Source organism: Chiloscyllium plagiosum, chromosome 12 (assembly GCF_004010195.1).
Source record: "Chiloscyllium plagiosum isolate BGI_BamShark_2017 chromosome 12, ASM401019v2, whole genome shotgun sequence".
NCBI classification, from domain to species: domain Eukaryota; kingdom Metazoa; phylum Chordata; class Chondrichthyes; order Orectolobiformes; family Hemiscylliidae; genus Chiloscyllium; species Chiloscyllium plagiosum.
This window is the reverse complement of record NC_057721.1, coordinates 76,110,485-76,137,825: the sequence shown is the minus strand read 5'-3', so window position 1 is coordinate 76,137,825 and position 27,341 is coordinate 76,110,485. Positions and strand designations below refer to the sequence as shown.

Here is a 27,341-nt window from a genome sequence, read left to right as displayed (position 1 = left end):
ATAGCACTGGAAAGGGTACAGAAAAGATTTACCAGGATGTTGCCTGGCCTGGAGAGCTTTACTTGTGAAGAGAGATTGGACAGACTTGGGTTGCTTTCCTTGGAGCAGAGGAGCCAGAGGAGGGTTGTGACTGAGATGTCCATGCAGGTTCCACCAGCTGACAGTTCTTGGCTCTTTAAGCAGATGGCTATACAAACAGACCTGGGGGATTCACTTTAGAAACAATCTTTAAGATAGTTCCTACATTCAGTCTACAACATCTGAAACAAACAGGGTTCCTGGAATTCTCAGGAAGAACATTTGGGATTACAATAAAATTATCAAAATGATTACTTACCAAGTACTTGTTCAGCCAGTCTGGGATGCGAGCTATGTGTGGGTTCTTTATTTAACTAAGATTGAAATTGTAGAGGTTGAATTTTCAGAGGTGAGTTGATATTGTTAAAAATCACACAATATAGGTTATAGTCCAACAGGGTTATTTGGAAGGACTAGCTTTCAGAGCGCCACTCCTTCATCAGGTACTTGGACCACGTGATGAGGCAGCAGCACTCCAAAGGCTAGTATTTCCAAATAAACCTGTTGGACTATAACCTGTGTTGTGTGATTTTTAATTTTGTCCGCCCCAGTCCAACACCACACCTCCAAATCAAGAGTTGATTTTGACTGTCCTTGACATCAAAGCTACATTTGACTGAGTGTGATGTTGAGGATCCCCAGCAAACTGATTGGAGTCATACCTTATATAAAAGAAGATGGTTGTGGCTTTGGTCAGTCATCGCAGCTCCAGGATGTCTGTATAGGAATTCCTGACAGTAGCGTCCAAGACCCAACCATTTTCAGTTCTTTCATGAATGATTTTCACTCCATCAGAAAATCAAAAACAGGGGAATGTTCATTAATGATGTTCAGCACTATTTCTACCTTCTCAGATACTGAAGTCACCCATGTCTAAATGTATATAAGATCCCTGACAATATCTAGGTTGGCTGGTAACATTCATGTCACAGAAGTGCCAAACAATGATTGTCTCCCAAAAAAAATCTAACTGTTGCCCCTTTGATATTCAATGGAGCGATAATCACTGAATCCCCACTATCAACATTCTGGGGGTTACCATTGTTCAGAAATTAAACTGGAGTAGACATATAAATACAAGAACAGATCAGAAGCTATGAATTCTGCAGTGAGTAACTCATTCTCTGAATCCCCAAAATCTGTCTACCATCTACAAGGCACAGGTCAAGAGTGTGATGGAATCCCTCCCCACTTGCCTGGATGAGTGCAGCTCAAGGAACTTGGCACCATCCATGTCAAAACAGCCTACTTGACTGACAGAATATTGATAAACATTCAGTCCCTCCACTGCTGATGCTCAGTAGTAACAGTGTATCATGTACAAGATGCACAATGGAAATTCACCTTACACTGGATCATCCACAATCACTTCCATCTAAAAGAGCAAAGGCAGCAGGTGTATGGGAACACCACTACCTACAAATTCCCATCCAACTGACTTGGAAACTAATCTCCATTCCTTCTGTGTCTCTGGGTCAAAATACTAGGACTCCCTCCCTACCCTCTATGTGGGTCAGTCTATAACACATGGACTGCAGTAGTCCAAGAAGACAGCTCACTACCACCTTCTCGAGGGCAACTAGGGACAGGCAATAAATGCTGGCCAGCCAGTGAGGCCCATATCCCATGAATGAATACAGAAAATGAGACCTAAAGATGTACAGCACGATTCTTCCTGAATCAGTACATGGAATAAGCCAGCAACACATCTAGATCAAAGACTTGAAATAGAAATCATGATAAAAGGCAAAAAACAGACTGAGCATGTTCAGTAAAACTTGGATTGTACTGGTGGGAATTTATAGAAACAAGTATCTGGTGCCCTTTGGCAATGACAAGTATGAGGTCAACAACCACATAAAGTGCAAAGACCATATGTTTTCAAGATAACGTATCAACAATCTTTCTTCACAAGGACAATTCCTGAATAGAAAATGCCAATGGAAATAATTCCAGCCCTATCAAAAGATTCACCTTGAGATACATCCCATTTCTGTGCTTTTCATTACTAGGATGACCAGCTGAGCAGGTCATGCCTAGTTTAGCTGGCGCTACACATGTGAATGTTGACAGAACACGAATATTAGTCTATGTTGATACAAACAGAAGCATGTGAAGAAACATTTGAACCCCATCTCTGAAAAAAAGCCCTGACATTTCTAATGGGGGTCAGTTAGCTCAGCTGGCTGGACAGCTGGTTTGTGATGCCAACAGTACAGATTCAATTCCTGCACTAGCTATGGCTGTTATGAAGATCTCCTTCTCAACCTCTCCCCTCACTTGAGGCACAGTAACCCTCAGGTTACACCACTATCAGTCATCTCTTTCTAATGAGAGAACAGCCCTATTGTCTAGTAGGATTGCAATAATTTTCCCTGTCACTTCTGACTGTTAGACATTATTGTCTCTAAGTGTTAATAATTCTTCCAAAATTCAATCAGTTCTAGTGCAGTTCCAACAGGTTGGAACATTGCAAATCTAACTCAGTATTTAAAAAGAACAGATAGCTTAATATCGATAGTAGGTGCTAGGGTCTATTTTAAGAGCTGTGATAATGCTTGGAAAGCACTTATGGGATTAGACAAAGCCAGCAGTGGAAGCAAGGTAAATAATGCTTAATTAGTTACTGGACTTTTTTTAAATAGACAAAATAAATCTAGTAAATGTGATATATTTGAGCCTAAAGAAAGCTTTTGATAAAAATCCCTCATAAGTGGTTAGTGTGGAAATTTAAAGCCTATGGGGTCAGGGGTAATATAGCAACATGGATCAAGAATTGGTTGACAGACAGAAAACAGAATGAAAAAAAACTGTATTTTTTTCAAGTGGTGTGCAATGCCTCATAGGGTACTGTAAGGATCAGTTTATGATATATAGAAACAACTTCGGGAAGGAATCAAATTCAATATTTCCAAGCTTACTTATGACACAAATGGTGATTGTGAGCTATGAGGAAGACACAAGATGGTTTCAAGGTGATTCAGACAAGTTGAGTGAATGGGCAAACACATAGAAATTGCAGAACAACATGGCTAAATGTAAAGATATGCTCTTCAGTGTGAAAATATAAATGCAAAACATTATTTGAATTGTGATATAGTGGGAAAAATGAATATGCAAAGTGATCTGGGTGTCCTTATACACCAGTCAATGAAAGTCGACAGGTAGGTACAACCAACAATTTGGAAGGCAAACGGTAGATTGGTCCTCATTGCAAGAGGATTTGAGTTCAGAAGGAAGGCTGTTTACTGCAGTCATACAGGGCCTTGGTGCAACCACATCTAGAGTATTGTGGGCAGTTTTGATGTCCCTCGCTAAGAAAGGACCTTTGGCTGATTCTGGTAATGATAGGACTGCCCTATGTGGAGAGCTTGGTTATTCACTGGACTTTAGAAGAATGGGAGGGGATCTAACTGAAAAGTATAAAATTCTAACAGGATTGGAAGGATGAGACGCAGACAGGATGTTTCCCCGGGGTGGGGAGTATAGGACCAGAACTCACAGTCTCGGGATACAGAGTACACCATTTAAGACTGAGATGAGGAAAGATTTCTTCATTTAAAAAGTAATGCATGTGTGGAATTCCCTGGCACAGAGAGTTGTGGAGGTCAGGTCACTGAATTTATTCAAGAGGTGGGTAGATACATTTTTAGATTTTAAAGGCATCATGGGATGTGGGGAGAAAGTAGGAGTATGGAATTGAGATAAAGAATAAGCCATGATCATATTGAAAGGTAAAGTAGGCTTGAAGGGCCAAACAGCCTACTCCTAATTTCTACATTTCTATGTCATCAAAGACTATCACCTCTAACTACCAATGCACTGTCATCTCTAATTATGAATAAAATAATACTATCTCTAACTCATAATAAGACACCACCACCTCCAACTACCAACCACTATCATCCATAAGTACTAAAGACTATCATCTCTAACTACCAAAGTCCTATTATCGGTAACTGCCGAATGCTATAACCTGTAACTAGCTCAAACTACTAGTAATTCTGAACACGCTTCCCTTCAGTGAAGTAAAAACATGTAAAATAACATGTTGAAGCTGAAGGCAGGAGTCTAATTGGATAAGCATAGGTGGCAAAGTCATTGTAAATTTTAAATTTATTCAGAAATGATAATCACATACATTCTTTAAAACAATATGGGTTATGTTTCTGTCAACTATCTGCTGTGCTGGAGGAATTTATATTCTAATTATCAAAATACATATTTTGCCTGATGTTCAATGACTAAATTTCCCACCAATAATAATTTGTCTTGAGGAGTGTACAAACAAGGAGAGGCCATTCAGCCATTAGACCTGCTATGCTCTTTAATTGGATCATGGCTGATTTTCCCACAGTATCCTGAAATCCTGGTTAAATCATAAGCCAGAAATCTTTCATTCCCTGTCTTGAATGTGCTCAGTTACTGAGATTCCATGGTCCTTCATGGTAGCATAGGGTTAAAAATTTGCAGTGAAGAAATTCCTCTGCTTCTCAGACTTAAAAAGGTCGACCACATGCTCCGTGGCTGTGCTGTCTGGTGCGGGACTCACCAGTCAGGCAAAACATCCTTTCCTGTTGTGCCATTTATGAATTTTGAACACTTCAATGAATTCCATTGTTCAAAACTCTCGAGAAAGGAAGCCCAGCTCACTCAAAAACTCCTGATAAGCCAACTTTGCCATCTGAGGAATTAGTCTAATGACCCTCGATTGCATTCTGTCTCTGATCATCATTACCTATTATTAACCATCATCAACTTTCAATGCCAGCTTGCCAATGCTGATTGGAAGTATTCCTGGACAACATCACATGACCAGAAAATGTCCCAAGCCTCCCCACACTTGCTGTTGATCATCCAACATGTCTATCCTTAAGGAGCTCATTAGGCCATTCTTGGTTATCAATAAATTGCCCTTTTACCAGCTGGAAATATTCAAAACTCTGTCAAAAGATGTTCAAAGTTGCTAAGAAAAGCTGAAACAATATTATGGCTCTTCTCCCATTTTCTGCTCTCAGTCGTGTCCAGTCCGTAATGAGTCCAGAGCAGCCCTGGAGGGTAAACCACGCAGTCTGAACCCTTACAAAGATAATATAGCAAAATGCAAACTATAATGGGGACAAATGTATATATTTGTACCACAAACACCCGGATTTTTACATGTTAAATCTATTTTGATACTGTAGCCAAATTTTGTTATTGAAATAAGAGGGAGGCTAATGGTTCTCGCTATTATTTGTGAAGAACATGCATGAGAGGTGAATTAGGAGATTACTCAGCTCTTCGAACCTCTTCTGTCATTCTGCAAGATCACAGCTAATCTGATCTTAACCTTACCTCTCTATCCCTGTGTGTCCCTGATAAATCTTTCATCCTTTTGGTAATCAATAATCTATCTACCGCTGCCTTAAAAATACTTAAAATTCAACAGCCACTGCCCTTTGAAGAAGGTAATTCCCACAGACTCTCAGTCCTCTCAGAGAGACAGAAAAAAAATAATGTAGCAAGGGGCAGTTGTGCACTTCAATCCAGATCTCCAAAAGATATTTTTTTCAGTTATGCTGCAGTACCCACTATTAATGCATTAAAATGCAATGAAAAGCATGAAGGAGATAGATTTTCAAGAGAGGCATGAGATAGATATTATCTTAATCAAACTACTTATAAACACTATTCCACATCTCTGAAGCAGGTGAGACTTAAAGTATAAAGCAAATGGCAGAACTCTTAGAAGAATTATACAGAGGGATCTAGGCATAGAGGTCCATAGTTCCCTGAAAATGGCGACACAAGTTTATAAGGTAGTCAAGAAGGCATATGGCATGCTTGGCTTCAATGGTCGGAGCTAAAAAACCTGCAGATGCTGCAATCCATGGTAGACAAGCAGGAGGCTGGAAGTACACAGCGAGCCAGGCAGCACCAGTGGGTAGAGAAGTCAATGTTTTGGGTGTGACCCTTCTTCAGAAACGTTGACTTCTCTACCTCCTGATGCTGCCTGGCTTGCTGTGTTCTTCCAGCCTCCTGCTCATCTACCTTCATTGGTCAGGGCATAGAGTATAAAAATTGGCAAGTCATGTTGCAACTGTGTAGAACTTTAATTAGGCCTCATTTGCAATATTGTGCTCAGCTCTGGTTGCCACACTACCAGAAGGATGTGGAAGCTTTGCAGAGGGGACAGAAATCATTTACCAGGCTGTTGCCTTACTTGGAGGATATTAGCTTTGAAGAGAGATTGGACAAACTTGTTTTGTTTTCGCTTGAATATTTGAGGCTGAGGGCCAACCAGGTAGACATTTGCAAAATTATAAGAGGCATAAATAACTTAGATATTGAGAGTCTTTTTGTCAGGGTAGGAATTTCAATTACTAGGGGACATAGGCTTAAGGTAAAAGGGGACACTTTGAAAGGAAATGTGAGAGGCAGGTTTTTTTTTTACACACAGGGTGGGTGATAAGTGACTGGGATGTGCTGCCAGAGGAAGAGCAGGTGGTGGAGACAGATACAACAGAGACATTTAAGGGGCATCTTGAAATAAATAAATAAATAGATAAACGGATAAATAAATAAATAGATTTTTTTTAAGAACCGTGAATAAGCAGGGAATAGAGAGCTACAAATTGCCTAGAGGCAAAGGTGTTTTAGTTTAGAAAGGTTTCATATATTAGTGCAGGCTTGGTGGGCTTTGTTCTAAAGCTAGGACTATTGGCTCAGAGATAGGGGCATTACCACTTTGGTATAAGAGCCTCCAAGGTGTGAGATAAGCATGCTATCGCTGAGACAGAATTACTAACATTAATACCCCATTGGTGACAAGTTGAGTATTAACTGCTGCCAGTCAAATGCTGATACTGATAGTGAACAAGGAATCCCATATTTCCAGCTTTTGAATTTTTATGAGAGACTATAAAAATATCAAAATCTACTTTTATACCTTAAATGTCCATTCTCTTCCTTTTCTGTCTCTCTCAATCACAACTGTTTCTCCATCTCTTTTATCCTTCTGTACATACTTGATATTTCACATTGATTTTCCCTGTTTAATGCATCTTCCTTCTCTGTCCTTATGTCTCCACTTGCCAATCCTTTAATTTTGTAGGTTAAAGGAATATGTTTCTTTGTGTCTTGTTCAAAGGTTGTTCTTCTTGATGTGTCATCTTCAGTTCTCACTTTCATTAACCTTGCGGGCAGAACTTACCTTGTATGATGGGTCTTGCTTTAGGCTGGAGTCATGGTGAATCACCCTCATTGCCTATGTTTGGAAAAGTCTGTCAAATTAGCTACCAGTCAGGAACTTTACTGGGTAGTACCAGATCTTCCCTAAGCTCGAAGCCCAAATTCCATCACCTGACAGCAAGCAGCCAATCCATTGGCTGGCAGCCTTGCATTGCTCAGCAGCACCACCACAGGAGCAGTGACTGCTGCTGGTAATGCACCTGCCAGATATCACTCAGGAACCCGGATGAATGAGTGAGTGAGAGGATGGTGGGTTGGAGATTGCTGAGAACGGGAGAGGGAGCGGAGTTTGGTAGAAAAGCCATAGAAGAAGGGGAGGGAGATGCTGGTGGTTGTCAGAAGGCAACCTCTCTCTTTCCAATCGGGCACTGTATGCCTATGAATGAGTGACCCTGTGTCAATGCCCCAGAAGACTGAGTATCTATGGTTTGGGTCTTGGACTTTCCATGTGGCATTAAACCATCAAGCTGGCATTAATTACCAACTTGTGGGCCTCAGTGGGTGATGGGATTAGGAAGACCATCTGTGTTCCTTCCTATACCAGTCTTAACTGGGGCAGAGGTGAGAAGGTGATAGAGTTCCTACCACAACACTGGTTCAAGAACCCTTGTTGCCAAACCGGCCTCTTGCAAGAGGGCAGGGTACCAAGTTCTGCTTTGACATAAAACCGTCCACCACAGAAACATAACAGCATGGTGGCTCTGAGGTTAGCACTGCTGCCTCACAGCACCAGGGTCCCAGGTTTGATACCAGCCTCGGGCGACTGTCTTTGTGGAGTTTGCACATTCTCCCCGTGTCTGTGTGGGTTTCCTCTGGTTTCCTCCCACAGTCCAAAGATGTGCAGGTCATGTCAACTGGCCATGTTAAACTGTCCACAGTATTAGGTGTATTAGTCAGAGGGAAATGGGTCTGGGTGGGTTACTCTTCGGAGGGTCGGTGTGAACTTGTTGGGCTGAAGGGCCTGTTTCCATGTTGTAGAGAATCTAATCAAATCATAACAGTGTGCATTAGCATTAGCACAAAGCAAAAGATCTGATTGGGTTTAGATGTAAGAATAGTTTCTCCTGAGGGACGGAGTTGGTTGGAATAGATACAATTATAATTTGTCTTGCATTTTGAAATCTCTCACTTTATATTATGTATATATAGTTTGGTTGGTTCTATTTTATCTTCATTTCTTTTGATTAATCAACTTCTGTTTTATTGTTTCAACCAAATCTGCAGCACTGTGTGTTTATGTTTCAGTGAGAGACTACCACATTAAGTTTTGACCAAAATCTGATCTAGCAAGTCAGATTTCAGTCTGTAATTTCACTTGTCCAGTGATGAAATCAGCAGGGATTATCATGCCTGGTAAAATTACATTGCTTGTCTGCCTCAATTAGTCCCTAATGGCAGAAAATGATCAGGGATCCAAATGCCCAGCTCACCATGATTTTACTGCCCCTCCACCATCCTCAATTCAATGCTCTGCTCCCATCCCCAATGCTGGCTTATTGGTAAAACTCTACCCTAAGACATATTACAGTGTGTGACACTTCTAGTGCAGTACCACAGGAGTGCTATGTGGTTGGAGACAGCACCTTTCAGATTAAATGGAAAGTGAGATCTCAGATAGACGGAAAAGGTCCCATTTTGAAGAAAGGTTGGGCAGTTCTCTTTATCAAAATTTACCTGGCATCACAAAAATGGATTTGCTGGTCATTAGTTCATGGAGAGAAAATAGAATCCTTGTCACCCGTTCATTCCAACACTATTTAAATGGGATATCCTGAGATAGTGAAAGGGGCGAAAGAAATGCAAATACTGTTTGCATAAAATATAATATACAAAGCATAAGAAGGGTGAGAAATCACAAAATAAGAGAAGCAGGAGCAAATGAAAACACAAATCCCAATTATGTGAGACAATGTTGTCAGATTCTTTTTCTATTTATCCCTCAGGTTCATTTTGCGAGTTTATAAAGTCTGTAGCTTTCCTTTGTTCCACGAGCAGGTAAATATAATTCTCCTAAATTACAAACAATATTGGCTTTCTGTGCTGTAAAATAACAATTTAGATAACATTTCTGTGACAAATTTGTTTCCCACACGGCTTGTCTATTCACTGGATTTGGTTTAATAATGTTTTGAGCTCCAGCTCCTCAAAATAATGTCAAATCTCTAGCAAGATATTTATCCATTTGGAGTAAATTGTTACTTGAGACTAATATTTGATTTGCCAAGCCAGTCACTCTATCTACTTCTGCCCTGTCAAATAAGAAGGACTCTGGACCTGTGCACCCAAAATAAACATCGGCCCTGAATTTGCTGTGGTAATAATGACTGCAAAAGATGTCAGTGTTCACCATCATTATTCTCCTGATTCTGACACTAACTTAGGGTGTTCAGACACATGCAAAGTTACACTTAAGTTGGGAAGTTGCCAGTCATTCTATGTTTCTCTTGATCATGCATTGCAGTTTCCCATTGATGTTTTTTTTATTTTGCTGCCAAATGTTAATATCTGGGGAATTCCCACTCTTATCCTATTTCTTACTGTAAAATCACCAGAGAAACTTATTTTTTAAAATTCACTCATGGGATGTAGGCATTTCTGGTTAGGCCAGCATTTATTGCCCATAGGGCAGGTAAGAGCTACCAAATTGCTGTGAGTCTGGAGTCACACATAGACCAGACCAGGTAAGGACGGCAGTTTCCTTCCCTAATGGCCATTAGTGAATCAGATTTTGTTTTATGATGATCATGGTCTTCATTAGATTCTTAATTCCAAATTCATTTTTATTGATTTCAAATTCCACCATTTGCCACCACAGGAGTTAAACTCAAGTATCCAGAATATGGGCTGAGATTCTGGATTCATTGTCTTGTGGTAATACTATTAGGCCCCTGCTTCATCAGATTTAAGCTGAATAAATTGTGACTGAGTTTTTACCTTCATAACTATTGTTCAATACTCTCACTGACTCTGAATCTTTCATTTGTTTAATGACTTTTTTTCCCACAGTGAATAAAAATTCGCCATTTTGTTTTGAGTCATGAAAACATAGCTTGATTTGAAAGTCTTTGATTATTTATTTTAATTAAATGCTCATAAACTATAAACTAAAAGGGAACATTTTTAATTAGCCTTGACCCCCCCTGGATTGCTGTGAGGGTGAATTCTTTGAGTTGATTGGTTTCCACCTGTTGAACCCCATAATTTATCACGAGAATTAAACTGACGTCAGAAAGGGGGAGCTCACTCCACAGAGATCACCAGATCTTAATGAGCATGCTGAGGTCAGCAGTGAGTTCACTTGGTTCACTGCTAAATGCAAAATCTCAGCATTTGATTCTATGCAGGCACCCAGTAAGTAACCCTTACCTTACATTGCTAAATAAACATTGATCGTACTGAGTAATGCTCATCCTGCTGAGGAAATAACAGTGACTTTCTACAGGCATATAATGAATAGTTCCGAACCTAAAAAAAACAAGATCTCAGAAAAACTATAAAGAAGTAACCCTTAATCAGAATAAACACTGACACTGGACAGGTATCCAGTGAGCAAGTTCTATCCCAATGAAGAAGTAGCTAATCTCTCCCATTACACAGCAAGTTACCCTTACCCTGAATAAACGTTGTTGATTTGTTTCTCAGATTTCTTGTGAACAAACTCTTCTCTACTGAATAAACACTGGGAATTTTGTACAACCAATCTCTTCGACCATCAAGAAAACTGCAACATGTTAAGTCATCCATCCCCAACTGATTTGCTGCATGTGTCCATCATTTATGTATTTGAAAAGGTGCCGATGATTCTGTGCATTTAGGTAATCCTTGCCCTGCTGTGTCAATGTAGGTTTAGTGCAATCCTATGACTCAGTTCTGAAAACAGGTATTATAAGTTCATAGGTTCATTTGATACAGGAGCAGAATTAGGCCATTCGGCCCATTGAGTCTGCTCCACCATTGAGCATGGCTGATATGCTCCTCACCCCCAATTTCCTGCCTTCTCCCCATATCCCTTCAACCCATTACCAATTAAAAATCTGCCTAATTCCTCCTTAAATTTACTCACTGTCCCAGCATCCACTTCACTTTGGAGTAGTGAATTCCACAGATATTCTACAGGCATTGTCTCCACCCTGACGAAAACAGAAAATGCTGGAGAAACTCAGCAGATCTGACAGCAACTGTGGGGAGAAAACAACGTTAACGTTCTGAGTCCATCTGATGAAGAGTCACCGGACTTGAAGTGTTGACTCTATTTCTCTCTCCACAAATGCTGCCAGACTTGCTGAGTGTCGCCTGCAATTTCTGATTTTTGCTTCAGATTTCTGGTACCTCTTTGTCTAATTAGTTCTCTAACCCGCCTCATTGACATTTTTTTTAGGGACCCAGATCCTATTTCAGGCATCCACCTCAATTAACTGTGAACTTGTGCTGACCCTTGTGCACAAGGTGAATTCTGGATTTGCTGCAGCTGCTTTTGAGGGCATTTTTCTATACTGCAAGAAGCTTATTAACCATAAGTGACTAAGAAGTGAACGAATGTTCTAAAATGGTCAAAACCACAGCCATTAAGCCTGCAGTTGATTCTCTAACTTAAGGCCTCTTTGTATGAAAATGGTGGTCAATCGATTTAAGTAATGAGGGAATCTGTGGTGGAAAGGTCGATTGAGCCACAACTCCCAGGACTCTTAATCAATAAAATATTATATTTGCATTTATTCAATAATAGTTGATAAACTGCTGACAACTCGATACATCTTTTTCTCTCCAGTCCATCCAAACTATTTTCAGTGGATCGAATTTCTCCTCAATCAAGACAAACAGTAAAGAGAATTTCATCTCTGACAGGATAACGCTGATGAGTGCTACCTCTCCCATGTTCTGGAAGTTCTTAATAGCCTCTGTGATTCTTTGGAGAAGAGAATTCCAAGGATCCCAGACTGGAAGGATAGATTGACCCCTTATTTTGAGACTATGACCTTCAGTTCTAAACTCTTCAGCAAGGAGCCATGATCTCTTACCCTCCATCCTGCTACACCCTCTCAGAACCTAATTTGCTTTGACGAGAGTTTAGATTAGAGTGGTGCTGGAAAAACACAGCAGTTTAGGCAGCATCTGAGGAGCAGTAAAGTCGACGTTTCGGGCAAAAGCCCTTCCATCTGCAGTCATTGTTTTTACCTGCTTTGACGAGAGGACCACTCATCCTTCCAATTCAAGGGAAACAAGGGCTAATCTACAGATTCATGAGGGAGGAGCTGGGTAGAATTGACTGGGAGAGGAGCCAAGCAGGAAAGATAGTGGAACAGCAGTGGCAGGCATTTCTGGGAGTAATTCAGGAGACACAGCAGAGGTTCAACCTAAGGAAAAAAAAGTGTTGTCCAGGGAGGAAGAGACAACCATGGCTGACTAAAGGAAGTCAAGGATAGCATAAAATCTAAAGAGATAGCATATAATGTGGCGAAGGATAGTGGGACACCAGAGGACTGAGAAGCTTACAAAGACCAACAGAGGACAACAAAAGAAGAAATAAGGAGGGAGAAGATTAAGTATGAGGCTAAGTTAACCAGTAATATAAAGGAAGACTGTGAGAATTTCTTTAGATATATAAAGGGCAAAAGAGAGGCAAAATTGACATTGGGCTGCTGGATAATGACGCTGGAGAGATAGTAGTGGGGAACAAGGAAATGGCTGAGGAATGGAATAATAACACTAAGTCAATCTTCACCGTGGTAGACATGAGTAATATCCCAAAAGTTCAATAGAGTGAGGGGGCAGAGCTGAGTATGGTGGCCACTGCCAAGGAGAAGATGCTAGTAAAATAGAATGGCCTGAAGGTGGATAAATCACCTGGACCAGAGGGACTACACCCCAGAGTTCTAAGGGAGATAGCTGAAGAGATAATGAATGCGTTAGTGGTGATCTTTCAGGAATCGCTAGAATCAGGGAGGGTGCCAGAGGACTGGAAAATCACTAATGTGGCACCATTGATCAAAAAAGGGAGTAAGGTAAAAGATGGAAAATTACAGACCAATTAGCCTAAACTCAGTCATGGGTAACATCCTGGAATCCATTGTGAAGGATAAGATTTCTGAATATTTGGAAATATATGGTAAAATAGGGCAAAGTTAGTATGATTTCATCAAGGGGAGGTCATGTCTGACAAATCTGCTCGAATTCTTTGAGGAAGTAATGAGCAGCTTAGACCAAGGAGAGCTAATGGATGTTATCTACCTGGACTTCAAGAAGGCCTTTGACAAGGTACTGCACAGGAGGCTACTGAGTAAGGTAAGGGTCCATGGTGTCAGAGACAAAGTACCAGGTATTTGGCTGTCTGACAGAAATCAGAGAGTGGGGATAAAAGGGTCCTTCTCAGGATGGCAGCTGGTGACAAGTTGTGTTCTGCAAGGCTCGGGACCACAACGTATCACTTTATATATTAATGATCTAGCTGATGGAACTGAGGGCATTCTTGCTTGGTTTGCAGATGATATAGAGATATTTAGAGGGACAAGTAACATTGAGGAGGCAAGGAGGCTGCCGAAGGATTTGGACAGGTTAGGAGAGTGGGCAAAGATATGGCAGATGGAGTACAATGTGGGAAAATGTGAGGTCATGCACTTTGGTAGGAAGAATAGAGGCATGGACTATTTTCTAAATGGGGAAACAATTCAGAAGTCTGAAGTGCAAAGAGACTTGGGAGTTCTCATTCAGGATTTTCTCAATGTAAACTTGCAGGTCAGTAGTTAGGAAGGCAAATGCAATGATGGCATTTGTATTAAGAGGTCTTAAATATAAAAGCAGGGATGTGCTTCTGAGGCTTTATAAATTTCAGGCCATATTTGGAGTATTATGCATAGTTTTGGGCCCAATATCTCAGGAAGGATGTAGTGGCCTCGGAGCGTGTTCAGAGGAAGTTCACAAGAATGGTCCAGGAATGAAAAGCTTAACATATGAGGAATGTTTGCGGACTCTGAGTTTATACTGGATGGAGTTTAGAAGGATGGTGCGGGGGGGGATCTAACTGAAACATATAGAATACTGAATGGTCTGGACAGAATGGATGTTGGGAAGATGCTTCCGTTGGTAGGAGAGACAAGGACCCAAGCATATAGTCTTAGAGTAAAATGGAAACCTTTTAGAACAGAGATAAGAAGAAACCTCTTCAACCAAAGATACGTGAATCGATGGAATTCATTTCCACAGAAGGCTGTGGAGGCCAGGTCACTGAGTAAATTTAAGACTGAGACAGATTGGCCCTTGAGTATTAAGGGGATCAAGGGAGATAAGGAGAAAATGGGAGAATGGAATTGAGAAACTTATCAGCCATGATTGTATAGTGAAGCAGAATCGATGGGCTGAATGGCCTAATTTCTGCTCTTATGTTTTATAGTCAATCTCTTCTCATAGGATAATCCTATCACACTAGGAAACATGGGGAGGCAAAGTCCTACTGGTATTATCACTAGATTATTAATCCAGAAGCTCAGCTAATATTCTGGGGACCCAGATTCAAATGTTTTTTTTTATTCATGGGATGAGGGTGTCACTGACTAGGCCAGCATTTATTGCCCATCCCTAATTGCTTATAAGAGTCAATCACATTGCTGTGGATCTAGAGGTCATATGTAGGCCAGACCGGGAAAAGATAATAGCTTCCTTCCCCAAAGTACATTAGTGAACTAGATGAGTTTTTACAATAACCAACAATGGATTCACAGTCACCATTGGATTCTTAATTCCTCATACTTATAAATTCAAATTCCACTATCTGCTGTGGCAGGATTCAAACCTGGGTCCCCAGGTTGTTATCAGGGTCTCTGGATTATAAGTCTAGCAATAATTCCATTCAGCCATCACCTCCCCTAATTCCCAACATGGCAGATGATAGAATTTGAATTCAATAATAAAGCTGGAATTAAGGGTTTATTGATAACCATGACATCATTGTCAATTGTCAGAAAAATCCATCTGGTTCATTAATATCCTTTAGGGAAGAAAGTCTGTCATCCTTACCTGATCTGGTCTACATGTGACTCCAGACCCATAGCAATATGGTTGACTCTTAACTGCCCTCTGAGCAATAAATGCTGGCCTAGCCAGAGATGCCCACATCCAGTGAGTGGATCATGAAAGTGGTGTATGGATTACAGAAGGAATGTCAAAATAAGCCCATCTAAATGAGTGATTTGTCCCAACAGATCCATACCTAGGTTTTACATTCTACATAAAAGTTATTGCACCCTATTAATATGTGCCTGCTTTCTTTTATCCCACATGTATTTACCTCACCTCCCTTCATATGCCTTTAGTCGCATCAGCTACACCTTATGGATGTAAAAGTCTCTATGTGAAAACAAGACTTTTGAGTTTGCATTTCATATTTATCCAGTCTCTGAGAAAAAAAAACATCCATAGTGATAATTCCTTTTGAATTTTTCCCTTTTCTCTACTGTGGAGAAGTGAGTCCACTGTTAACATCATCACAATCAGGGCCTGACTGAAATTGAGCCAGTCAGCATCAACCAGGACAGAACCAATGTTGGAGGAACTTACTGCAGGTGCTGGAATCTGTACTGAAAACCAAAATAAAATGCTGGAGATCACGTTGGGTCAAGCAGTATCCATGGAGAGAGAGAGAGCTAATGTTTTGAGTCGAGATGGCCCTTCATCAGCTCTGAAGTCTCGAAATATTAGCTTGCTCTCTCTCCATGGATGCTGCCTGACCCACTGTGATCTTCAGCACTTTTTGCTTTCAGGACAGAATTATTGTCTGTTATGCCCTGAGCTCGAAAGGTTACCTATAATTTTGTTTTTGATGGATGATCACGGGAGCTGAGGTTACTTGGCAAGTCCTCGTTTTGTAACACCTGGGCTCCGCAGCAGCAATCATTGATGAACATATGCTTCAAAACATTGGGGCTATTTGCAGCCTAACATCTCTCGTTCTGAACATGTCAGTCTAACAACAGTCTGTTGCTGGCTGTTCTTAGCAGCTGGAGCTCAATACCAACTTCTTTGTCAGTGGAAATAATCAACCACTGCTTGGTAATGTCACTGAATAAAGCCTAGTGCCTAAAGATGTCTATCTGTGGAGACTAGTCCGATTAATGCCAATTGCTGACAGCTTGTAGGCTGTTACCTGTTGAAGTTTATCACAAAAGGTTCAGCTCATTGATGTCAACCCCGAAGGACTAATGTCAATCATTGCTCTTGAAGGTTGATGTCGAACCACTTTCATCTGGTATTCACCTCACATCAATTTCAATTACTGACAAACAAAGCCTGCTGATCTCCATTGCAGAAGAAATGTACAATAATATCAATCAAAGAAAACTAGTGTATAGAATCATTAGTCACAGAACACAGTGCACACTATTATCAATCACAGAAGCAGCCTGTGATAGGCAGAACCAAGTTATTTGATAACCAATGGATCAGCTCAAAGATCTGCTGCACCGGCTGTGGCTGGTTTTGGACAATCAAAGATGGGAGAAAGTGAAGACTGAAGATGCTGGGGATCACGGTCGAAAAGGGTGGTGCTGGAAAAGCATCCGGGGAGCGGGCAACTTGATGTTTCAAACATAAGCCCTTCATCGGGAATTGTGGAGACAAGACGCCAACTTCCAGAGCATTTCAGGGATTATCAGGACATCGTCCACTGTCAAATCAAAGCCACCAGCCAACTGGAGGAAGAACACCTCATCTTCTGCCTTGGGACCTTTCAACCACTTAGCATCAACATCGATTTCACTAGTTTCCAAATCTCCCTTCCCCCTACTTCATCCCAGATCCAACCCTCCAACTTGACACCACCCTCTTGACCTGTCCTCCCTGTCTATCTTCCTTCCCACCTACCTGCTTCACCCTCCCCACTGACCTATTACCATTACCCTTCACCTGCATCTACCTATTGCCTTCCCACCTACCTTGCCCCACCTCCACCCCCACCCTCATCCTCCTATTTATCTCTCAGCCCCCTTCCCCATCCACATTCCTGATGGAGGGTGTATGCCTGAAACGCCGACTCTCCTGTTTCTCGGATGCTGCCTGCCTTGCTGTGCTTTTCCAGCACCACGCTTTCTAACTCTGTCTGTTTGCAGCCAGATCTGGAAAACATTCAGGCTGAGGCTGATACTTGGTTAGCGACATCCCTTGATAAGTGCCAGGCATTGGTGGGAGCCATGGCTAGCACGAAGGTTGCAGTTGTTGGAAGATGCCAAGAAAATGCTGAAGTATTCCTCAAGTAGTGTCTGAGACTCATCTATCTTCCACATTCTGCATTAATAACCTGCCCCATTATAAGGTCAGAGTTGGGGACATTCGCTGATGATTGCACTGTGGTTAGCACCCATTATTAGATTAGATTCCCTACAGTGTGGAAACAGGCCCTTTGGCCCAACAGGTCCACACTGACCCTCCGAACAGTAACCCACCCAGACCTATTTCCCTCTGACGAATGCACCTAACACGATGGGCAATTTACCATGGCCAATTCACCTGACGTGCACATCTTTGGACTGTGGGAGGAAACCCACACAGACACAGGGAGAATGTGCAAAATCCACACAGACAGTCACCCGAGGCTGGAATCGAACCTGGGACCCTGGTGCAGTGCTAACCAATGAGCCACCATATCCTTCATGGGTCTCAACTGCAGACACAAACCACATCCATATCTAATATGAAATGGACGACATTCAGTCTTGAGTTGATAAGTGGCAATAAACCCATGTCATACAACTGCCAGATAATGACTATCTCCAAGAAAAAAGTTAATCTTACGAATCAACAGCATTACCACCTTCACCTAATCCTCCACCATTAGCATCCTTGCAGTTACTAGTAACCAATCACTTAACTAGCTCTGTGGTACAATGACAAGTAACGACAAAAGGTAAAAAGTTGAGTGTTCTGCGGCAGTAGACCCTCTCGCACTGTGGTAGCAGCTTGTACCATTGCCTAGAAACATTGAAGAAACTCATCACATTGTCTGGAAGAGCACCTCTCAACATCCTGTCAGTGTCCAAAAGAACAAGGGCAGCAAGTGCACGGAAACACCACCATCTGCAAAGTTCCCATCCAAGTCAGACACCATCCTGAATTGGAACTACGTCATCATTCCTTCACTGTAGCTGGGACGTCCATCCCCCCACAGCTCTGAGGGTGTGCCGACACCACAGGAACTGCAATGGTTGAAGAAGAGGGCTCACCATCGCCTTCCCTCATTTTGCAATAACTTGCCGGCAACACACATCCGATGAATAAAACACAAGGCTTGTGTTAATCAATTAAAGAGGGCTGATTTACAAAACATCAATTGCTGAGGATTGTTGGAAGTTGATATCAATTACTGAAGACTAATATATACTCGAGTCAATTGGTGGGGACTGAAATTATTCCCTGAAGAATACTGCATGCAGCTACTAATCATCACAATCCAAACCACGTTAATTATTGAAGAGCCATGACTGAGTATTGATGTGGGGCAGTGCTTTCTCTTGGCAGCCTCACAGACAATCTTTACTCCCATTTCACTGGAACAATTCCCATAACCTGATCCCGCAAGTCTAGGGACTGGTTCTGAGCCGGCTGGTCAGAGCCTGATAAAAAAAATTTAAAACTGTTCCTGCGTTCTCTCCAATGCTTTCAGATCTTACCTGTAATGTGGCACCCACAACTGTACACAATACTTTGGACGAGATAAAACAAAGAACTGCAGATGCCGGAAATCTGAAACGAAAATCAAAATCGCTGCAGAAACTCAGCAGGTCTGGCAGCATCTGTGGTGAGTGAAACAGAGTTAATGTTTTGAAGTCCAGTGACCCTCCTACAGAACAGATAGTAGCTGAGTAAAGGTGGTATGGGGAGAGGGGGAAAGGAGTAAGCAGCTACGTGGAGACAGAATACAGAGAAAGAGAGAGAAAGAGTGTGTGTGTGAGAGAGAGAGAGAGAGGAAGACAGATAAGCAGACGAGGGCTACTTTCAGCACAGCCAACCTATTGTCACTGATTTATGATCCTTGTTATTGGCTTTCCTACTTCCTTGGCTTATCATGAGCTATCGCATTCAAGATGGGGATGGAGTTGGGCTCCTCAGAGAGCTCACCTGTTTTCTTCTTTTCTCGCTTTATCTCTTTCCTTTCTTTTTAGTCCTTTAGTATTTCAAGCTCAGTCGTGGTCAGCGGCATCATGGCTTCATCAATATCCAGAGTGGTACCAGAGCAGAACTCTGCAGCGAGGCAGCTAACGTGGTAGTGGAGCATGGCAATGGCTTGGGCCAACGGCAGGCATGGATGGCATAAGCTGTGATGAAACATGGCAGCAACGGTGATAATGAAAGATGGTGGCTGTGGTGGTTAAAGATGGCGGCAGCGGTGGTGAAAGATGGTGGCTGCAGTGGTGAAAGATGGCAGTCATGGTGGTAATGAAAGATGGCAGCAGCAGTGCTAAAAGATGGCCACTGCGGTGATGATGAAAGATGGTGGCAGTGACAGTGATGAAAGATGGTGGCAGCTTCGGTCAGGTCCAAAGAGTTGTGAGTGGCGTTGATGTCTGGCATGCCCGATGGACATCAGCAGCGTCAGTTGGCGGCAATGGTGGGTGACAAACACAGGTGGGTGCTAGCCCAGTGCAGGTGAAAGCATGCCCAGCGTAGCGGAGAGGGAGCCCTCTTGGGGAGAGCCCAGCTTGGAGCGAGTGCAGCCCTATGGCTTAAGAAAGGACTGCAATGTTTGACTTATTAACTGTTTCTTTATTTTTCCACTTTTGCACTAAGAAGACATACTGCTGAACTTTTTAAGTTATTCTTTTATTTTTCCATTCCTGCAACTAAGATCTTGCACCGAGGTACTTTGTACCTAAGATGACACCGTGTATGGCAACATTGTACTCTCTTCACTGTATTCCTGTACCCTGTATGTGAATACACATGACAATAAAGTCTAAATCTAAATCTAAAAAATAATCTAAATCACTTTGTCTGCCCAACTCTCTTTCTCTCTCAGAGGCAGTAAGGACTGCAAATGCTGGAAGTCAGAGTCAATAGATGTGGAGCTGGAAAGGCACAGCAGGTCAGACAGCCTCTCAGGATCAGAAAAGTCAATGTTTCAGGTCGAAACCCTTCATCAAAACTGGCCCTCACATGCTGTCTTACCTACTGTGTCTTCCTCTCTCTCTGGTCTCTGGCTCCACCTCTCCAAAACATTTACTCTGCTTTCTCTCTCAACAGTGGCTCTCAGACATGCTGAGTTTCTCCATCAATTTCTGCTCTTAATTAACTCCAGATGAGATCCTGTCTTAATTTGCTTGGGTCATCGAAAGATAATTCAGCCCCACGTTTCTGTGACTTGAGATTAAATTGGTCTGGGATCAAAGGATGGAAGCTCATTTGTCTAAAGTAAAAACTAACAAAACAAAGAAAAAAAGTCCGTTCTGCATGAAAAATCACATTCATATTAATGGAGGAATATAGCCCTTTCCTTTCTTTTAATTTATGTATCGCAGAACATCACTTGACTGTTTCAGACTCTGAGGCCACAATTTTTTTTAACATTGACAGTTTTTTTTGCAAACAGAAACTGAAACATAAATTATTCAGAACAATATTTAATGGTCTATTAGAGATTGATCATCAAACAGCTTTAACACAGAATCATAGAACGCCTACAGTGTGAGAAGAGGTTATTCAGCCCATAGAGTCTTCACCAATTCTCTTAGGAGCATCCAATCTAGACCCAGCCCCCTACCCTATCCCTGTAACCCTGCAAATTTACCATGGCTAATCCTGCACATCCCTGGAAATTACAGGGCAATTTACCAGGGCTAATCCATCTAACCTGCACACCTTTGGACTGTGGAGAGGAAACTGCAGAATTCACAATTTTCTTCCTGTTTCAGGATTCAACTCAACAATCACACAACACCAGGTTATAGTCCAACAGGTTTATTTAGAAGTACTTCCTAATAAATCTGTTGGACTATAAACTGATGTTGTGTGCTTTTTAATTTTGTCCACCCTCGTCCAACACCAGCACCTCCTCATCAGGATTAAATTTGAGTAAATTTAAAGAGGAGATGGACAGATTTTAATTAGTCATGGATTGATAGGTTGTGGGAGCAGCAGGAAAGTGAGGTTGAGATTGAAATGATATCAGCCATGCTTATTTTAAAGTGAATCAGGCTCGAGGGGCTGAATTGCCTACTCCGGCTCCTATGTTCTTATGTTTTTATATCCATTAATGCTCCTATATCTTTATGGTTCAGCTACCACGTGAGGCTTGATCTAAAAGCGGACTGATTCTTTAGGGTCATTCTCGAAGAGATATCAATGGTAGGACATGTACATCTTGTCAAACTGCTTTGCAGTGCCATCAATATTGGGAGACAGTTTGGGGAAAGACAGTTTGGCGGATATTTGATTTGCTGTTGATGTGCATGTATTAGATGATTTCATGAGCTTTCAGACATGGCTTAAGAGGTAGCAGCATTGCCTCTGAATCAGACGGCTTTATTCCAGCTCCTTCTTCTGAGTCTTAAATCTAGGCTGACACACCCCGTGCATTAGTCGCAAGTGAGAAGTTAAACTGAGGTCCCTCTTATATGGCTTTAAGACGTCCCATAGCATTGTTTCAGAGAAGTGCCATGAAGAAAATCTAATAATCATTCCTCAACTTGCATCACCAAAGCAGGAGATTAACTCACAACAGGTCTGACAGCAACTGTGGAGAGAAATCAGAGTTAACATCTCGATTCCAGGGACTCTTCTTCAGAAATTCTGTTTTTCTCTCCACAGGTGCTGCCAGATCTGCTGAGTTTCTCCAGCATTTTCTGTTTTTGTTTCAGTTTTCCAACACTTACAGTTCTTTGTTTTACTGGAAGGTTTTGCAAGATGGCGTTAGCCACATTGTGAGTGCACCTTCCTTGTCTGTCAAGTCCTGGAGGAGGTCTCAAACTCAAAAGCTTCTGACTCAGATAAATAAAACAATGAACTGTGGGTGCTGGAGATCTGAAGTTGCTGGAGAAGCTCAGCAGGTCCAGCGAGCGTAAAACAGAGTTGACATTTCAAGTCCAGTGACTCTTTGCCAGAACTGAAAGTATAAGTACCACCGTTTCCCCGATACATTCACAAGGATCACTGGACTCAGAATGCTGGCGCTGTTTCTTGCTCCACAGAGGCTTCCAGATCTGGAGAGTTTCTCCAACACTTTCTGTTCTGGCTTCTGACTCAGTGTCAGGGGAATAGCCTACTGCATCACATGACCTATGGTTCACCTGTGCATTGTGGTTAATGTTTAACTGCCCTCTGGGCAATTATGGATGGGCAACAAATGGCCAACAACCTCTACATCCTTTATGTGAACCAAAGAAAATAATTTCTATGTAATACTGACCATACATTGGCTGTGAAATACTTTGGAATTTCCTCAGGTCAATAAATGTACTGGACGTATGCATTTTTGTTTTATGATATAACAGAAGCTCAGCTCTGATTAGATTACTTACAGTGTGGAAACAGGCCCTTCAGCCTAACAAGTCCACACCGACCCTCTGAAGAGCGACCCACCCACCCCTATATTTTCCCCTTCACCTAACACTACGGGCAATTTATCATGGCCAATTCATCTTACCTGCACATTTTTGGACTGTGGGAGGAAACCGGAGCACCCGGAGGAAACCCCACACAGACAATGTGCAAACACCACACAGACAGTTGCCTGAGGTGGGAATTGAACCTGGGTCTCAGACACTGTGAGGCAGCAGTGCTAACCACTGTGTCACCATGCCACCCACATGATTATGGTCTATTGATCAGAATTTGATCAGTTTCGACGCTAAGCTGCTTAATGAAGTAGTGTGAAATAAGAGCTGATTCTGAAGGGTTATACAGGACTCAAAACATTAATTCTGACTCATAGAGTCGTAGAGTCAAAATCAGAAACTGCTGGAAAATTTCAGCAATTCTGGCAGCCTCTGTGCAGAGAAAGCAGAATTAAAAGTCCGGGTCCAGTGATCATTCTTCAGAACTGATTGTAGCTGGGAAAAGGTTTGAGTACATGCTGAAGATGGGGTTGGGTGAGGGGTAAGGAATAAATGGTTTTTTGACCATTAGCTGAGTTCTTCCAGCAATCCTGATTTTATTTTTGATTACCAGCAAGCTCAGTTCTTTGGCTTTTTGAGTCATAGAGTCATCCAACATAGAAACAGGCTCTTCGGCCCATTGTATCAGTGTTGACTAATAAACACCAAACTAAACTACCTCCCCAACACAGACTCCAGCCCCAGGCACGGTGAGGGAGTGGGCACACGGACTCAGCAGAGTAGGGAGTGGGCTGTTGATCGTGGAGCAGTGGCAGGGCCTTGGGAGCGCACACCATGTGGAGGGAGAGTGGAAGGTGAAGAGAGGGAGTGAGTGTGTAAGAGTTTCTTTTTGAAACTCTTATTGGGCTGCACACTTCTTCAGTCTTGGCTTCCGGCGGTGGTGGAAAAATTAACGTGCAGTTTTTTTTTGACATTTTAACAAAACCGATTGCATACATTTCTGGTTACCACACCACCAGAAAGATGTAGATGCTCTGGAGAGGTTACAGAAAAAGTTTACCAGGATGTTACCTGGTATGGGGGATTTTAGCTATGAGGAAAGGTTGGATAGAGTGGGTTTGTTTTCACTGGAACACAAGAGATTGAGGGACAACCTGATAGAAGTTTATAAGATTGTGAAAAACATGGATAGAGTGGAAATTATGAGGTTTTTTTGCCCAGGGTGGAGGGGTCAATCACTAAGGGACACAGGTTCAAGGTTCGAGGGGGGACATTTGAAAGAGACGTATGAGGCATGTTTTTCACACAAAGGGTGGTGAGTGGCTGGAACTCATTGCCAAAGGAGGTGGTGGAAGCAGACACAATTGCAACATTCAAGAAGCACATGGACAAATACATGAATAGGAATGGATTAGAGGGATATGGATCCTGTCAGTGAAGACAGTTTTAATAAGGAAGGGCAAAGTGTGTCGGTGCAGGCTCGGAGGGCCGATGGGCCTGTTCCTGTGTTGTACTGTTCTTTGTACACAGATCCCATGTGCCTGCACTTGGTCCGGAGCCAGCTTTGCATTGGCATTTTAAGTGTTCAGAGTGTGGAGCTGGAAAATCACAGCAGGTCAGGCAGCACCTTAGAAGCAGGAAAATCGTGTTTCGGGCAAAAGCCCTGCATCTTGAGTGCTCATCCAGATGCTTGTGAGACTACCTTCCTCCATCACCTTCTCAGGCAGCACATTCCACATACAGTACCTATCGCCCTCTGCGTGGAAAAGAAAAATTCTCAGATATCCACTAAACTGTTTCTCTCTCCACAAGTCCTGCTGAGTTTTTCCAGCCCTTCCTATGTTTTTGCTTTTATATCGGATCTCCAGCATCTGCAAGAATTGGCTTTTATTAAAGCCTGAGCCAATTGCCTCTAAATTCGACAATCCCAGAAATGATGTTTCTGAAGAGCCCGCAGAACAGGAATTTCAATTGGGCGCTAGTCAGTTTAAAAAAGAAATCTCCTATCACTTTCGTCAAGCCCAATGCCTGGTTAATCAGTACCCAGAATTCCAAGCTGCTCGAGGGCAGCTGCCCAATCAGAATTGGATGGCAGGGGACTTTGAACATGTGATACACCGTACGGTTTTTAACAATGGGTTTAGCCCAATGTTTGGTGGGCACACAGATCTGCTTTAAATACATGCCAATCTCGAAGGTAAATAGTTTGCTGCCCACCTGTAATGAATCACAGGAGAATTATGTTTTTTGTTTACTGTTTGACAGGCTGACAAGTAACAGAGTTTAGGCTGTCAGGTTAAATGCCAGTGCCTTTCATACATAATGCCCCTTGCTCCATTCTCAACATGCACAGTACAATTCCTGCCATTTGATGCTCTGTGAGACACTATCCAAATATGACGTGGAGGTGCCGGTGTTGGACTAGGGTGGACAAAGTTAAAAATCACACAAGACCAGGTTATAGTCCAACAGGTTTATTTGAAAGCTTTCAATGTGCTGTTCCTTCATCAGATAGCTAGTGGGGCAGCATCGTGGGACACAGAATTAATAGTAAAAGATCAAAGTGTCATACAACTGATGCGATGTATTGAACAAACCTAGATTGCTGTGAAGTCTTTAATCACTTAAAATGGGGATGCACGATCCAAACAGTTCAGCCAACACCCAGCGAGAGACAGCAATAAGACAATGGCTTCCTTTGCATTTAACACTCCCGCTTTTTAATGAAGTACTTGTTTTTAGAGCACCCTTCATCATGTCATGATGTCCTGAAGTGTTTTACAGCCAATGGTGTCATTTGTGAAGGGCATTCACTGTGATAAACTAGGAAAATTGACCAACAATTTACCCAGAAAAAATGACAGGAGATTTGACAAGACAATACATGGTGTAAAAATTAGGCTCAGTGAGAACTAGAGACAAAAAATGTTGGAAATGCTCAGCAGGTTTGGCAGCATCTGTGGAGAGAAATCAGAGTTAACGTTTCAGGTCAAGTGACCCTTCCTAGGAACTACTTTATCAGTGAGAAGTACTCTCCTCTTCTTTAAACTTCTTTAAACATTTCTTTAAGTGCCACAGGATCTTTTATATGAGCTAGGGAGGAGGGGGAGGGGCTGTATTTTCACATCTCAACTGAAAGATGACAGTTTTTGGTGGCGCGGCCTCATATTGGGAGAGATCTCTTGGATTCAGCTGGGATAATCAGTATAGATTTGTTCACAGGAAAGCCATGTTTGATCAATTTGATCAGATTTTTTGAGGAGGTAAACAGCGGTGTTGATGAGGGCAATGCATTTGAGGGGGTCTACTAGGCCTTTAGCAAGGCTTTGATAAGTTCCCTTGTGATAGGCCTCACAGAGCCAGGGACCCGGGTTTGATTCCACCCTCGGGTAACAGTCTCTGTTGGAGTCTGCACATTCTCCCTGTGTGTTGGCGTGGGTTTTCTCCGAGTGATCTGGTTTCCTCTACAGTCCAAAGGTGTGCAGGTCAGGTAGATTGGCCATGAAAAATGCAGAGTTACAGGAATAGGGTTGGGGTTTTGGGCTGTGTAGGATGCTCTTCAAAGGGTGGATGTGGACTCAATGGACTGAATGGCCTGTTTCCACACTGCACAGTATCGATGACAGGTTGGTCAAGATAGTAACAGCATGTGGAATTCAAGGTAAAGTAGCAGGTTGGATCCAAAATTGGCTTAAAGAAAGGAAGCAGAGGGTGATGGTATAGAGTGATGTTTCTGTGACTAAAAACATGTCTTCAGTGAGGTTCTACAGGGCTCAATGTTGGGCCTTTACTGTTTCTGGTGTGCATATTTGGACTCATATGTAGGGGATGTGATCAAGACATTTGCAAATGAAATTGGTGGAAAAAATTGGTGGAATCGTAACTCATGAGGAGGCTAGCTGTAAACAAACGGTAAACCATTTTTCACAGCTGGATTAAAAAGCCAATGCTGGCAGGATGGGCTATCCTTCACGAAGCTGGACATGAGCCATAAATACTTGCAATTTCGGTTATATGAGGATTCAGTGAAGAATGTTACAGTTAATACCCAGAAGGGTTTGTACCAATATACAAGACTGCCATTTGGGGTATTATCAGCCCGTGCAATGTTTCAGCAGACAAGGTCAACCACAGGTTGGCATTAATTTAGATAACATCATTGAGTCATAGAGATGTAAAGCCCAACCCATCCATGCCAACCAGATATTCCAACCCAATCTCATCCCACCTGCCAGCACCCGGCCCATATCCCTCCAAACCCTTCCTATTCATATACCCATCCAAATGCCTTTTAAATGTTGCAATTGTACCAGCCTCCACCGCTTCCTCTGGCAGCGCATTCCATACACGTACCACCATCTGTGTGAAAACATTGCCTCTTAGGTCTCTTTTATATCTTTCCCCTCTCACCCTAAACCTATGCCCTCTAGTTCTGGACTTCCCAACCCCAGGGAAAATACTTTGCCTATTTATCCTATCCATGCCCCTCATGATTTT

General features: G+C 42.2%; 1 protein-coding gene across 3 annotated transcripts in view; it reads right to left on the bottom strand.

Annotated features, from left to right (window-relative positions):
• LOC122555418 (neural cell adhesion molecule 2-like) overlaps positions 1–27,341 on the bottom strand; it is a 1,561,904-nt gene that overhangs the window by 821,970 nt on the left and 712,593 nt on the right. The gene's annotated exons all lie outside the window — the stretch shown is intronic.